This window comes from Mesoplodon densirostris, chromosome 18 (genome assembly GCF_025265405.1).
Source record: "Mesoplodon densirostris isolate mMesDen1 chromosome 18, mMesDen1 primary haplotype, whole genome shotgun sequence".
NCBI classification, from domain to species: Eukaryota; Metazoa; Chordata; class Mammalia; order Artiodactyla; family Ziphiidae; genus Mesoplodon; species Mesoplodon densirostris.
The window spans coordinates 55857158-55868685 of NC_082678.1; positions in this window are offsets into that span (position 1 = coordinate 55857158).

The following is an 11528-nucleotide window of genomic DNA, read 5'->3' on the forward strand; positions in this document are numbered from 1 at the left end:
AGTATTTTTCTTCCCTTTTGGTGGTTCCAGGGGATTATGAGTGTGCAGAGGAGAGAGAAGAACCTGACTGTAATTCCATTTCTGCCACTCACTTTCTCCTGTGCAAAATCGGAGTTCAGACTCACGGAATCAGTATATTCTCTGGCTCTAAAGCACTGATTCCATGAGGAAATCAGAGCACCTGTGTAAACAGTACAGTACCTGGTACAGGGTGGGTGTCCAATGAATGGCAACTGTCATTATGATTTACCTGGCATTCTGTGTTCCTGAAAACCAGGAACGCCTGCCGTCTGACTCACCCCACTGGCGGTCGAGAGGATCAAGGGAAGTGATGACAGTGGACGTGCTTAGGAGACCGTCAGGTGAGGTGAAAACGTCACGAAGCTGTCTCTGTCTTCCCTATCCTGCCAGTGTGGTTGGCCTACAACGCTCCGTCATTCCTTGCTGCCTCCGCAAATTGTCACTGAGAATTGCTGTGACCCAGGCAGCCCTCTAGGCGCTGAGGACACCATGTGAGCCAAAGACCTGCTCTCTGGAGTGTCTGTTTGTGGGGGGGGGGGGCAGGAAGAGCTCACCCAGAACAAGGGAAAACATACTCCTTTACTGTGACTCAACTTTTCACTGGTCTTGTCTTAACTCCCTGAACACAGTAACAATGTCCTATGCTTTTTTTTCTATTTGTTTTTTTGTATTCTCCCCCTGCATTCCAACAAATGTCTTGGACATGATAGATGCTAAATTAATGCTGCTTTAGTCTTGATAACTTCTTACAGCATCTTGATTAAGTTCATGGGCTCTCTAGCGTCTGACTCCTGGGTTCAAAACCCAGCTGTATGATTAATTCTGGCTTGGAGCAAGTTGCTTACTTTCTCTGGGACTAAGTTTCTTCATCTGTCGAGTGAGAGATTGATTCTAACCTGTTTTGGGGAATGGAGCCCTTTAAAAATCTGAGGAAAGCTGTGAACACTTTCCACAAACATGTGGAGACCCCCCCAAACACTCACACATATAAGTTTTGCATATAAGAGGTTCATCGACCCAGTAGGCTCACTGATGGGCCTCTCGAGTTCAGAGGGCTGCTTCTCATCACCCTTCCTCCGTCCTGCACCCCTTTTCCTAGCACATCCCGTGCTGAAGCCAGACGCACACTCCGCCCCAGCCTACTGCAGCTCCTCCCCTGCCCTCCCGGCCCAGTCTTCCTTTCTCCTCTTCCCCTTCATTTCCTAAGCGAAGCTGGCTGCCTGCTCAGCCTCCCACTGTGATGTTAGGAAACCAAAAGCAGGCAAAGAAAGTGAAACCTCATCCTATCTGGATTCTGAAGCTTTGCTCTGACCTGGAGTTCCCCCCATGACTGTGTGGGGAGCAGCTCTGGCTTTTTTGGCTGCTTTAAAAAAAAAAAAAATGTCCAAAGCAGGGAAATTCCCTCCATCCTCTAGGGATCCCAGTCTGGGCCCCAGGAGAAGCCTGAGGCAAAGTCATTTTCTCCTGATTAGCCATACTTTTCTCCATTCACAAATTGGAGATTTGCTCTCTGGTTGTGTCCCTCCTCTGCCCTTGTTAACATGTGTCCCACCTGAGCCAGTGAGCTGCCGTCTCCCCCTTCCTTGTGCCTACAGGGCCCTGCTTGGGGTAGGTGCTCCGTTAGTGCTGGCGGAGGTCTGTAGGGGGCGGCAGTGTAAAGGTGCAAGGGGAGGCCTCCCAGCAGGCTCAGGGGATCTGCCCAGGTGGGAACAGGATTTGAAACCCTCTACAAGACTTTTCCCGCTACAGCCTGCCCTTGCATTTTGGTCCAGCTCTGGTTTGTTCATCCTATGTCATGCTATTCTGCGCCTCCCTTCCCTTCCCCATCCCCTGCTACATTTCACTGTGTCAGGGTACCAACTGTGACGACTGTTCTCCTGTTCAAACACAGGCTGGAGGGCTGCAGCTTGGCCCCCCTGGCCTCTCGCACCTTCACCACACAGTTCAGGGGCTGTGTACACCCCACTTGTTTTCTGCAGCTTGGAGACCACAGGCGGTGTGTTTGCTGATGTGCTCACTTGCTTCGGGGGACTGGAGGAGCACACTGCAAGACACCCTGGCGGGGTGGGGGCAGCTGTGGGAGTGAGGCCCAGGCAGAAGCATCAGTTCTTCCAAAACTGCTGGGGGCGGGGGGTGGTGGGTAAGGTGGGCAGACGATTTCAGGGCCTCCTCCTCCTCACACTTCGGAGTCTGTTTTTTGTTTTTGTTTTCCTCTGTGTGTTTGTCGGTGGCTTCCCTTTTCTCTGTGCATACATTCAGAGGACGGCAGCCCCTCCCTTCTGCTGTCCCCAGCCCCCAGGAGAAAGGCCGGTGAAGGAGGACAAACTTGGGGCCGAACTCAGACACATCACTTACTCTCTGTGTGTCTTTGGTCACGTTATGAACTAGTCTACACTTTGGCTTCCTTTCTAGAAATAGGGCAGAGAATCCTAGCTCTTGGGACACCGCAGAGGATGAAATGAGGCAACCAGTAGACTGCTTGGCACCATTCCTGGCACAAGTACATACTCAGAAGATGACGCCTTCTCTTTCTCTCCCCAGATGTCCAGGCTCTAGCATTTCTTCCCTCAGTGTTCCCCCCTCCGCCCAGGAGAGGTGTTCCTCTCAGCTCAGTGTCAGGAGGCATGAGGGCAGGCGAGGGGAGTTGACGGTGATTTCCCACTAGCTATTAGGCGCTGCGCTAGATATTTTAGGCATTACTTCACTGATTAGGAAGAAAACACATAGAAAACAATGATGACTCAGGCCTGCCTTGAGCTCTCCTGCCCTCTGTGCGGCAGGCTTCAGAGACTCAGGCCCTGTGCTCTGCCCTTCTCTGGATTTCTCTCTCTCTGAGCCTGGCCATGGGAACGAGACATGGTCCCCTCTTCCCCCTTCCTGGCTGTCCCTGCAGGTCAGCACGCAGACCTTTTTTCAAAGAGTTTCACAGACAGGCTTCCAAAGGGAGTGACACAAGTTTCAGAATCTTACAGGATTCTTGTGGCTGTGATCTGGATTCTGCCCCTTTTTTGAGCTGGTCCTGAGAAGCCCCCTGGATTCTTGGCTGTTGCGTCCATTCCCGGGGCTGGGGGTCTGCAGTCTCTCGCCTTGCCTCCCCTGTGCATCCCCCCACCGCAGATCATTCAGGCCACAACAGGATGGACCTTAGCACCTCCTGAGCCATTTGTGTTTTTTAGGACCTTCAGCCTAGGAGAGGAAACCCCCTTGGGGAATTTCCTCAAAATGGGATTTGGAAATTCTGCACCTTAGTCATTCCTAACAGAGGCAGCTTTGGGCAGTGAAAAGAGCAAGGGACAGGGAATTAGGAGACCTGAGCTCTAGTCCCAGTTCAGCGCCAAACCAAGTTGTGAGATTTTGGCAAACCTCTTGCCTTTTGTGGCTATCAGTTTCCTCATCTAGGAAATGGAGGTTTGACAGTATTATTTCTGAGGCCATTCTCAGTTGAAAGATACAAAACTAGAGGATCTGTAGTGTCCTGGAGGAGAGCTGGGGCTAGGTGTCTTATTGCCCCTAAAATTGGTTCGTATCACTCCTCCTGCAGGTAAGGCTGAGGGGTTATCATTATTACCCCTTCTTACCTCCTGTCTTTCCAAGGCTTGGGACTCACCTTACCACTTAGCTCATGAAGTCCTTCCACGGGCAGTACTGCATTCGTCCACATGCTCACTGCTCGGCCCTTTCACTTCACTCGCTCCTTCACTCCTTCCATTCCTCCACCCATCCACCCATACCTTCATCTCTACATCTGTGTCATTTAAGATTCTTTGCTTATAAGTGCAGAAAACAACTCTGGCTAGCTTAAGCAGGAGGGTAGTGTACTGGGGGTAATGCTGAGTAGCTACTAGAATGGATAGAGCATTGGAGAACCTGACTTAGAAAAAGGACAGGTGAGAAACTATCTGGGTGTTTGGGCAGCAGCTACTGTTTGACAGTCTCATCAGGCCACCACTGTTGAAATAAATGTACTCCGGCCATTTTTCCTATCCATATCTCAATCTATTAAGGATTCAGAGTCCTAGGGAGGGAGGATAACCAGCCAAGCTGGTGTCATTTGCTTGCTTCTTGGCTGGGAGAGGATCGAGCACCTGATGTGCAGTACCACCGAGACTATATACCCTGGGGGAGAAGTACTTCCACCAAAGGATGTCAAGGCAATACTTGGAAGGGGGAATGGATGCGGTGTAAGAAAATTTAAAACAAGAACAAAATAAAGAAATAAATTAAACCAGTACTCCACCCACCCATCCACCCATCCATCCTCCCATCCATTCATCTATCCAGCCTCTCAGCCAACCAGGAAACACATGTTTATTGAGCACCCATCATGTTGCAGAGGCCACACCAGACACGTAGATACAGTACACATCCAGCCATCCCAAGAGTCTCCTCACAAAGGATGTATCTCTGGAGCTGAAACAAAGATGAGGACCCAGAGAAAGGAATTCTTGTATATCCATGCATTGGAGGGTCCCAAACAACATTTCTAGGGACAGGGTGACTCATCCTGGATGTGGGCAGATAAGGGGGGTTTCTGTGGACATATATCACAGGAGATTGCTTACATAGATGCACAACAGGATGTGGCCAGGATTAGGCACCAGAAACCCTAGGTCTGCCTCTCGTCTCTTTTCCTCTCTAGCAATGGGCAAGTCGTACTTGATTTTTAAAATCTATAAAACAGGGGAAATGAATATAAGGATCCCTACCCTGTGTAACTCAGAGAACTGCTGTGGAGGTGGAATGAGTTAGTAGATGTGAAGGTACTTTCCAAGTACAAAGATAGAGAACTGTTTTCGCCACGCTTACTTCTGTTTCCAGAGTGGCTGATGAGAACACCCATGGCTCACGTGTTACTCTCGCTTCTTTCCTGTCCTCAATGCCCACCGCCCAGCAGTAACCATGGAGAGGGTCTGTTGAGGTTTTTTGTTCTTTAGGCTGGTGGATGAATGTCCAGGGTAATCACTGCTACCCACCTCAGAGCTGTGGATGGTCAGGAATCTGTGGGCTCCACGTAGGCTGGAAACAGCAGCTGGGTGAGTGTGTCTGTATGGGAGCAGGTCCTGGCTTCTGGGTGAGGCATGTCAACTCTCAGGGCCTGTTTTCTCATCTGTGAAATGGGTGGTTTGCTTGCAGGGAGCAGCCTGTTGGTGGTGCTGGCTCATCTTTGTCACTTGCCCGAGGACGAATGTCTGGCTAGGTGCAGGCCTGCCTGTCTGCCGCCATCTTGTCTCTGCCAGCTCTAGGTCTTTCCTCATACAGAAAGCACTCCCTGTGCTGCCTTTCATTGTTGGTGGGCTGCCCATTGCTGCAACCTCTATGGAGGGCAGTTCGGCAAAATCCATGTGAATTTTTAAAGCATATATTGTATTTAATAAGCACTAGCAATTCTACCTCTAGGAATTTATCTTACATACATATGCACACAGGCACGACCTAATATATACAAGATATTCATGGTTTGTAATAATGAAGGCTGGAGACTGTCTATCAGTAAGGGACTGATAACTAATTTGGCACTTCCATGCAATGGAATGTCAGGCAGCTGCTAAAAAGAATGATGTAGCTCCCTACGCGCAGATACGGAATGATCTCTAAGATACAAGAAGTAAGAAACAGAATAGGGACTTCCCTGGTGGCCCAGTGGCTAAGACTCCGTGCTCCCAATGCAGGGGGCCCGGGTTCGATCCCTGGTCAGGGAACTAGATTCCACAGGCTGCAACTAAGGCTTCGCATGCCGCAACTAAAAGATCCTGCACGCCACAATGAAGGTCTCGCGTGCTGCAACTAAGACTTGGCGCAGCCAAGTAAATAAATATTAGAAAAAAAAAAAAGAAACAGAATAGTCTATGTAGTGTGCTACATGTGTGAAAAAAAAAAAGGACTCATATGTATAGATTCTCTTTTGGAGGCTTGTAAGAAACTGGTAACAATTACCTTCCCTTCCTATTAGGAAGGGGAATAGGAGGGAGGCCTGGGAACAGGGAGGGGTAGGAGGGATACTATTTCTTTAAAGCTTTTAGACATTTAAAATGTCAGTTTACTTAGGACAAAAAATATATTTTGAAAAATTGATATATATCATTCTAACCAATATAACTATTCCAAATTAGTATATATTTTCAGTTTCTGGTAAAAAAATATATATATATATATTTTTTTTTACATGAATCTTTCACCCAGATCCCATTTAGCTTGCTTGATTTTTTTTCTTTTTTGAAAATTTTTATTTTATATTGGAGTATAGTTGTTTAACAATATTGTGTTAGTTTCAGGTGTACAGCAAAGTGATTCAATTATACATACGCATGTATCTATTCTTTTTCAAATTCTTTTCCCATTTAGATTATTACACAATATCGAGCTGAGTTCCCTGTGCTATCAGTAGGTCCTTGTTGATTATCTATTTTAAATATAGTAGTGTGTATATGTCGATCCCAAAGTCCCAATTTATCCCTCGTCCCCCAGGGGGATACTATTTTGCATCTTCAGAATTTGTATCATGTGCGTGTTTGGTTTATTTATAAAGAGTCACCTGCAGGATGTGCCCAGGTGTCCAGGAGGAATTCCCTTGGCGCTTCTCAGTCTCAGAACCTCTTTTATCCCTGAGTCCAGTGAGAGACCCAGGTCCTCTCAGTGGGATTCTCCGAGGCGGGACGACTCACCCAGTGGCTCGTCCTTGCTACCGCCTCTCACCCCACCCCTCGTCCCATCAGGTGACTGGCCTTTTAGAAGCACACTTTAGCACCAAAAACACAGCCTTATGTGCCTCCCCCTAAAAGAAGACTGATGGTTGGACCCAGGGAAGGAGAGGCAGATCACTATCTATCTCCTCCGACAGAGGATGTTGAAGTGGAAACATCACAGGCTTCAGAGTTGCACAAGCTTTGGTTCAAATTTCAACTTCTGCTGCTGAAGCTGCAAAAACTCAAGAAACTGCCATGATCTTGCTAGATGGTTTGCTTATCTGTAAAATGGGCCAACTATTGGGTTGGCCAAAATGTTCGTTCGGGTTTTTCCGTAAGATGTTACGGAAAAATTCGAACAAACTTTTTGGCCAACCCAATACTACTGAGCCCCGGGACTGGAAAGATGAGAGGAGGTCATTGTGTACAAGGCCTGGCACACAGCAGACGCTCAGTGAATGGTCACAGCTGTGCACATTGTCGCGAAGTCAGGACCTCCTGCTGGGGCCCTTTCTCATGAGGGAGGGAAGAAACAGTCTTGGTTGGAAATGAGGGCCTCCTGGGCTTGGTCCCTTTCCCCAGTAGAGGTGAAAGAGGCATGGTGCCTGCCCACCAGGGGTGCACGCTGATTAGATGGTCTGGGAGAGCCTCGAGTTTGCAGCTTCCTCTCTGTAGCTCTGAGGTCTAGAGACGGTATGGTCGGCCCCAAGGTGACTGTTTGCAGGATGGGACTTGCCCTGGTGTTCACAGTGGTGACTCTCTGGCCAGGGGAGAGGCTGACTCAGGAAGTTCTGGGAGCTGCTCCGTGAAGATGGGGTGTCAGGACTGTAGGGGAGCAGCCTCCCCCAGCGTCAGGGGTCCTTATCTCCTGGCTCCACAGATGACCCTGCAGCATACTGGCCTTTCCTGCCGCATGGGAATTGTTCTGAAAATGGGGTTCTCCTCCCAGCTGCAGAAACATAGCTCCTCCCAGGATGGGCAGTGGTGGAGAGCACGGCGTTTAGAGTAAGGCAGACCTGGGTTTGAGTTCTTGCCTGGCTGTTGATTCACTCAGTGGCTGTATTCTTTCACTTTGCTGAGCCTCGGTTTCCTTGTCTGTGAAATGGGGATAATAATATTGCCTACCCTTCACTGTGAGGATTCAAAGAAATGTATGAGGCAGTACAAGACTGTTGTTTTAGTAGAGCTGGTTAGAGTTGAGCTGACTGATCTAAAAGGAGGGCAAAAATCTTAGGGGGGGGATTACTCTTGGGCTTAGGGGAAAAAATGCATAATGGACACGTTCGATAATAAAGGGGGAGACCCCCTACCTTATCCCACCCCTACCTATATTGCCTAGAGAGGGCTAATTGTTCTGCAAAAGAAAGAACTAGGATTGGGAGTCTTTAATGGTCAGTGTGAGAGTTGGTGTGGGGTTGTGAGGGAGAAGAGGGGAGATGGGCAGGGGTCCCAGGTGTTGGGAAGGAAGTCAGGCCAGGGAGAGGTTAATTCTTTCTGGCAGGGAATGGCCAGTGGATTTCTAAGGCAGGGATTTTTTTATGGTTAATATCCAATTTCAAGTTCTCACTGGAATCATTCTGTGCTACATTCAGAACCTATCTTATGCCCAAATTTCCAGTAAACATCTGTTAACACCCAATAGCTCACACCAGGGTTGTTTTGAGGGAGTGGGGGCCCTGACCCGTGGTGGGTGAAGCAGCATGTGAAGAAAGAGAGAATTCAGTAGAAGCTGGGAATTGGAGAGAGAGGTGCCAGGATCCAGCACCAGCCTTTAGTTCTCCTGGGGGATGTGGATGGGCTGAGACTCCTGACTGCCCGCAGTCTCTGAGATGCAGTATGGACGAGCTTGGGGATATTTTGGTGAGGCTCCGGATGACCCTAGAGCAGAGGCTGCCAAGTGGGTGGCTTAAAAAGGAGGGAGGATGTGCTGAGACTCAGGTCAATGAGAACATGGTGGGGCAGAGGCAGCAAGTGAGGGACCAGGGGCCCTGGCCACACCCAGTGAGCAGACCATGAGTCCCCCGGCTGCAGCAGTGTGGCAGCCAGGAGGGTTCAGAACAAGGTGAGAGGAGCCACACCTCAATGCGGCATTAACGAGAGCCAGCAGGATGAGAGCCATGTCCCTCACCCCCAGCCAGGGCCTCGAGGCTGCTTAAGTGCCCCCTGCATCCTGAGGCCATCTTGGAGAGGGTTTCCCATCTTCTTCCATCATTGGTGGGAATGGATCTTCCAGTGTGAGACCAGTCACTGAAAATAAAGAGAACAACCCTCTTGGGGGTATATCTAAGTGGTGACGTGTACATTTTTGACACTGCCACATGATGCATGGTTAAGAATCACCCCCGCTGTCACAGTTGCACACAACCCTTCAGCCACAAAACCACCCTCCCATGTTGCAGACACATAGGCTGCTCTCCTTCCTCAGCACTGCAGATGCTCAGACCACCGGCATTTCTCTCTCCAAAGCCCTGCTGGTGCTGCTGAAAGCATGAGGGTTTTTATGTCATGTGGCTGTCCTTTGACATGTAGCTTCAGTCCTCTTTCAGAGGCTTAATTCCCTAAACTCCCTGCTCCTGCCACCCCCGGGACCAGGCAGGAAATGCTCAGAAAGTAGGATGTGGAACTGTTTTGTTAAAAAATAGAAAGAAAGAAAGAGAGAGAGAGAGAGAGAGAGAGAGAGAGAGAGAGAGAGAGAGAGAGAGAGAGAGAAAGAAAGAAAGAAAGAAAGAAAGAAAGAAAGAAAGAAAGAAAGAAAGAAAGAAAAAGAAAGAAAGAAAAAGAAATGGAAAACAGCAGCTGAGTCACAGGGAGGTGGGGCTGGACCCAGGCCACCGGGATGTCAAGTGGGCTGGATTGTCTCTTCACTGTTCTGTTGAGCTTGTCCTTCCCCCGGCTTCTGTTAAATGTGGGATAATTTTAGACAATTCTTTCCTCAAGGCTTTTGGCAAGATGAGATGACGTAAAGAATTGAACAGGGCTGTAAGCACTCACTGCAAAATAGCTGTTATTATCTCGTTTATTCTCTCCCACCCTCTGTACTTTTGGTCTCTCTCTCTCTCTCTCTCTTTTCTTTCTCTCTTGCCTCCACTTTCTCCGTCAGTGAAAAGGTGGATGGTAGCACCATTAAAGATCTCTACGGTGAGGAAAGGAGAACCTTCCTGCTGGGAGTGAGGGGCTGGCTAGTGGAAATAGGGGTCCTCTTGATCCCACGTTTTGAGCAGCCAAGCCAAAGCAGGGTGGACTTACTCCCTCCCTCACCTCCAGATCCTTGAAAACCAGTTCCACCACTTACTAGCTGTCTGACTCTGGGCAAAGGCTTGAACTTTCCTGAGCCTGTTTCCTTACTGGTAATATGGGGATGATCCTGTACACTGCACACTGCGGCTGGGATAGTTAATTGGCAAACTCTATGTCACAGGCCCAGCCAGATGCACATGGCATATGCTCAGGATATGTAGTTACTTAAGCTAAGATGATGAAGCTCTACTGGTCAGGCCAACAACCTAGGAGTCATCCTTGACTTTTCTTTCTCTCACACCTTTGAGATTGGGCTGCCCTGGAAGCAGACCACGAGGTAAGGATTTGAATGCAGGTACTTCACTGGGAGGTGATGCCGAGAATTTCCAGGAGGGAAACAGAGAAATGAAGCATAAAAAAGAAGGACGCCCCTGCAGGGTTCTTTACTGAGCAGATTACCATTGTAATGGGGCACCTTGGACTCAGCTCCTCTGGGGACCTCTGGGCACTCTGAGTATTCCCCCAGGGGCGAGAAGCTGAGTGAGTTGCTCCCCACTGCGTGTCTTATCATTGATCGAGGGCTACTTCAGGGTGAATTCCCCAGCGTTCCCATCTTGCTGGGTGTGGGCTCTGGGGCAGAGTTGCAGGTGCTTGTGGTAGAGGGACTGCCCGCTGTTGTGTGGCCTGGATTAAAAGGATGAGCCGGACCGAAAAGATTCCTCTGTTGGGGCCTTGGAAATGGAGAAACAGACTGGGCAGTGGAGGCATAAGAACTTCCTCAGCTAGTACCCCTGGACACTGAGCTGGGAGGGTAGATTCTATGACGATGGACCCTAGAGACCACGGGGGCGGCGGGTCAGGCACTGACTGGTCCCATCTGGGAACCTTGGAGTCAGACAGACATAGATGTGAATTTTGGCTTGGTCACTGACTAGCTGTGTGAGTTGGAGCAAGTTGCTTAACTCTCTGAATTCTCCACAGTTTTCTCACATGTCCTACAGCTAATCCCCGCCCTGCAGGGTAGATATTAGGATTAAGTGACATGTGTAAAGTGCCTGAGATAAAAAGATGGCCACTGAGTGTTATTTTTCTCTTCGTTTCCTACTGCCCTGCCTCTTGCTTCTTGAAGCTGGGCTGTGACAGGGTTGCAGGGTTGGAAATGGGTTTGGAAACAGATGCTTCTTAGGAAGTGACGGGGAGAACTCCAGCTAGCAAAGGGGAAGAGGAGGCACTTTCATGACGCAGAATTTTCATTTCAGGCTCCCAGGCAGGATTGGGAGGACGGTCCCCTGCGGTTGTGAGGGGTAAGCACAAGACCAAGCAAAGCCAGGGCTGCTTAGGCAGAGGGGGATTTCTGGAGCTTGGCTGGAGAGGAAGGGGCCCTCCCCCTCCCCCCTCTCCCCCGGGGGCGGTGGGGGGGGGAAGGTGGGGCGGTGGTGCTGACAGGGACTCTGTCTGTAGGAAGGCAGCTGGGAAGGCACCCTGCCAGTCCTGCGGCCAGGAGCCACAGGCTGCTCTTTGAGCCCAGGGGGGTGGCAGCCAGAGGTCCCACTGTGGTTCAGCCTCAGGTTGAAGGGTCAAGGGAGT